The sequence below is a fragment of the Arachis ipaensis genome, chromosome B04 (assembly GCF_000816755.2).
Source record: "Arachis ipaensis cultivar K30076 chromosome B04, Araip1.1, whole genome shotgun sequence".
NCBI lineage: Eukaryota > Viridiplantae > Streptophyta > Magnoliopsida > Fabales > Fabaceae > Arachis > Arachis ipaensis.
The window spans coordinates 129,116,424-129,121,455 of NC_029788.2; positions in this window are offsets into that span (position 1 = coordinate 129,116,424).

A 5,032-nucleotide genomic window follows, 5' to 3' on the forward strand; every position below is an offset into this window, starting at 1 on the left:
TATACAACATTTTTAAAAATTATTTCAATGATTTCTGGTTACGTGCTCATCACCAGTTAGCCATATAACATTTTACAGTATATACTTATTTTGTTTCTCAAAGAATTTTAAATCAGACATTTTAGTCTTTAACTAAAATTAATTATTCGATTGACCTCTAACAATTAATTCTGTCAGTCACTTAGGCTGTGTTTATTTTTAGAGACAGGACAGAACATGACACTGAAATGGAGACAATAGGACGGAGACACTAAAAATTATCTTTTATGTATTGTGTTTGGATACGATGGATAAGACACTAATGTAATGTCTAGTATTATGTTTGGATACACATGGACAAGACTAAAATATTATATGAAATGACTAAAATAGTCCTGTGATTCCAAATTTTCTACATCAATACAAATTAATTTAATAAAAAATGAGAGTACGTAGGAGTACAGACGGAACTTAAAAAAAATGAGAGAGTACCTGGAAAAGAAAGAGATAGAGGAAGAACAAGAAGAAAAAAGTATCTCTGAACAACGCAATAGGAAAGATAAGAAGGGGTAATAGTGGAAAAAAAGGAAAACAAAATTTATAAAATTGTCTGTGTCCACTCTTCCAAATCCCGTGTCCATCATTGTCCTTCGTGAAAGAGTGGACACAAAAGTATAAAAAACTGTCTCGGAGACAATATGTCCACTGTCCATGTCTCTGCTTCCAAACACTTTTTAAACAAGTGTTGTCCATGTCTCCGCTACCTTAGGTCTTTGGTTCCGTCAATTCTAACCGAAGACAAAATGGTCCCTGAAAACTCTAACATAGGACAAAATGATCCCTGACAACTCTAACAATGAACAAAATGATCTCTGACCCCTTTATTCAAAAACGACATTGTTCTTCTCCAATTTTTATCATATCTCGCATAACCCTAACATTCATACTCTCCTTCTTCACATTCACATTCTTCTTTTCTATCTTTTCCTTCATCCTCTTTAGCTCCAAAATTAAGCTATGGTGTAATTGTCACACGTGTCGCACCTACCTCAACATGTCATAGACCACACACTTCCTAAATCTTTGTGACTGGTACATCCACCTCCTCTACACTTCACCTACCAAAAGCATCCACTTCCACATCTTTAATAACATCACCTCCAACTCCGACAACGTCCACGACATCCTCAAGACCAAGTTCCACAATTACTCCAAGGGCACACATTTTCTCCACTCTCCGGCAAGCAATATAGATTGTTGGACATTAGGACATCATGAGAAGATTTTTCTTCGACATCATATGTAAATTCTCATTTAAAATAGACACCGAGTGCTTCATTCCTTCTTTTCTGAAGTCCAAGTTAGCAGACAGTTTCGACCTCGCATCCAAGCTATTACAACGAGCAATGTCACCGTTGCCGCTCATATAGAAACTGAAGCGATTACTGAATATTGGTTCGGAGAAGAAGCTGAAGGAAGCGATCGGAGTGGTGGACAATGTGGTCATGGAGATGTTAGGGCAGAGGAGGAGGGAGATGGCAACGACAACGACGAGTCTTAACAAATCAGACTTGCTGTCTAGATTCATGGGATCCATCGAAGACGACAACTAGTTGAGAGACATATGCATTAGTTTTCTGAGTATGAATTAGTTGAGAACAAGTTGAGGATTTTTTTTCCTTGTAAATATTAAATTTATAGAGTGTGCATTGTGTAGTTTGAAGTTACAGTGCTAGACTGTTAGTGTTATGCGAGATATGACGAAAATTGGGAGAGAACAGTGTCGTTTCCGAACAGAGGAGATCAATGACTATTTTGTCCCCTGTTAGAGTTGTCAAGGACTATTTTGTCCTCCGTTAATTAGAATTAACGGAGTAAAGGACCTAAGGTAGCGTTTGTGGAGAGACAGAGATGGAAAGACTGAGACTGAGAGACAGAGATTGAAATAAAATTCAGTATTCTGTTTGGTGTAAAGTGGGAGACAGAAATTGAAATAAGAATGAAACTCTAATTTAATTTGTACAAAGGATAAAATAGGAATTAATTAATTGAAATGAAGATATTTTAGATATAAAATGTTATTAAAGTTTCAGTCTCCATCTCTAAAATTTTAGTCCCCTGTGTCCCTACTTTTTGGAGGTACTGAAATACTGAAATTTTAGGGACAGAGACAGAAATTTTAGTACCAGTCTCTGAACCAACAAACATGATATTGAGTTTCAGTCTCTCATTCTCTGTCTCAGTACTTCAAAACAAACGCTACCTAAGTGACTAACGGAGTTAATTGTTAGGGACCAATCGAGTAACTAATTTTAGTTGGGGACTAAATTGTCCAGTCTAAAATTCTTTAAGAACCAAAATAAATATATACTCAATATTTTATATTATTTTATACTTTGCCTCGTGTGGAGCTCTAGAATTCTAAACAATAAACACCATATTCCTTTCTTTTAAAAATAACTAAATAAGGAATTTTTTACATATTTTTATTTATTAAATAAATTTTAAATAAGTTATAACCACATATAATATATGGAACTTAATCCACTGATTAGGACAGTGCGTCAATAATCCTTATATCTCACATGCATGGATCCCGCTGAGAAAATACGGGGCACACATTGACTTTTAGATTACTCCAATTATTAATGTCAATTGTTGAGTGACCCTACCCTCTATTATTTTTGTTTTATTATTATTAACTTTTTGTGTGTGTTTTTTTTTTTTTTTTTTTTGGGTTCAAAACTTCTTGAATTTAGATCGAAACAAATGTCTCTAATCTTTGCCTATTGTCCACAAATCATCGTCATCATTAGATAATAGCATAAGTGCCTTGGTGGATAGGACCAATATTAAAAGCAAGAACAAGAAAATAAAAATAGAAGATCAAGGGACAGTAAAAGAAAAGAGTCTGAAACTTAAATAAAAGAAAAACAGAAAGTCATCAGAAGTTTAGAACTATTATTATAATAAGACAAATGCTATGGTGTCTAAAAAATAATATTTATTTATTAAAAAAATTAAAATTAATATTTAATTTTAAAATATAAAAATAAATAATTATTAATATTTAATTATTAAAATAATAAATAAAATAAAATATATACACTAACTCATAAATACTATAAAATTAGCCTTATAATAAAGCCACATAAATTTTGGTAAAGTAGCATTTGATAAGTTAAAGTTGCCATTAAATGTCTACTCATCACTATTCTACTTTGCTCAATCATGTACGACTTTTTTAGTTTGCCATTATCTGTTAAATTTATTACCTTACCATTTGTTTTAATTATTTATACAGATGTCACTTTGTCGTCTTAGTTACATCTAATTTTTTCTTTCAATGTTGGCTCAGAGACACAATCGGCTGGTGTCTTAAAAAAAAAAATTACTAAGGCAGCGTTTATTTTAAAATATTTATATTTAAAATATTTTTATTTTAATTAATTAATTTTAATTTTATTTTTTATACAAATTAAATTAAAATTTTATTTTTGTTTTAATTTCTATCTTTTAATTTTTGTTTTTCAATTTCAATCTTTTTATCTTTATCTCTCTACTAAACGCTACCTAAGAAAAAGTTTGTATTACGTTATCACTGATTTCAGCATCTTCACTTGGTTCTATGTCGTGATATTAAACTACTTCTTATATGATAATAAGTGTACAAATTAATTGAAAAGGATGACAATTCGATAATAAATTTACAAAATAGTAGCAGATTGGTAAAAGCATCATAATGTACCTATTTGGCTAATCAATTTCTTCAAGTATGCTTTTGATTTTTTGAACGACCTAAAATAGATGTTTAGATGTTTATTCGTTCAAAAGTTTTCATCAGACTTTTATTGAGTAAATACCCATAGTAGTCCCTGAGATTCACGCAATTACTCATAGTAATCCCTAAGATTTCGAATTCCCTATTGTAGTCCTCCAGATAGAGCTCCGAGCACTCAAACTAGTCCCTGGCCATATTTCAGGTGATGACTCATCACCGGAACGCTGACGTGGCCTAAGATTGCCACGTGGGACATGTCCAAAACGACGTCGTTTTGGGTTTGGCGCCCTTGAAAGCCAAAAACGACGCCGTATAGTTGTTACTTAATATGAAAAACAGTTTTCTCCACCAACACAAACACTTCGTCTCTTCTTCTTCCTTTGAATGTTGGTTGGGGTTTGTGGGGTTGCTGTAATACCAATGAAACAGGGAAGAAACATGGATTAGTATGGAGGTTTGGAAAAAAAAGTTTTCTTGTGGTGATTATTTTTCCTCTGATAATGCATGAGTAGGCTTTCAAATTCTCCCTATGTATTGTAAAAATTTTAAATTTCTTGCAGATGGAGGAGAAGTTGGACATCATGTTTCATCATGGGGGTGACTTCAAAAAAAATGCAGAAGGAATTATGATATATTCTCCAGACAATAAGGCTTGTTTAGGTGATCTAGACACTGATACTCTGGATGTGTTCTACATAAGGAACTACCATAGGGAGCTTGGGTACAATGACATTAAACAGTGCTGGTGGCATGTTCCTGGAAAATGTTTGGAGAAGGGGTTGAGAAATGTAAACAGTGACAAAGAGATAAGAGACATGGTGAATTGTGCTAGGACAAATGAGGGATTGATTGATATATATTTCGAGCATACAGTGTCAGTGCCGGAGGTGTTAGAGGGAGATAACACAGTTGTGTACTTGGATGATCATGGTGGAGAGGGATGTAATGCAGGTACAGATACTGATGTGAGTCCCCCAGTTACAGAGACTCATGCAATCATAGTTGCTCCTCCTATCCCTAAGGTTGTACCCAACACTTCTTGCAAATCCAGTCCCAAAAAAAACAGAACATCTCCACGGCAATCACAACCATCACACTCAAAAACTGCCAATCCTTCCAAGACAACCAAACCTGTGAAGAAGAACAACTCCCCAAAAGTCACCAAGCCCACCAAGCCCACCAAGCCCACCAAGCTCACGAAGCCCACCCAGCTCACCAAGCCCACCAAAATCAGCCAGCCCACGAAATCCAGTCAGAACACCAAATCAGATA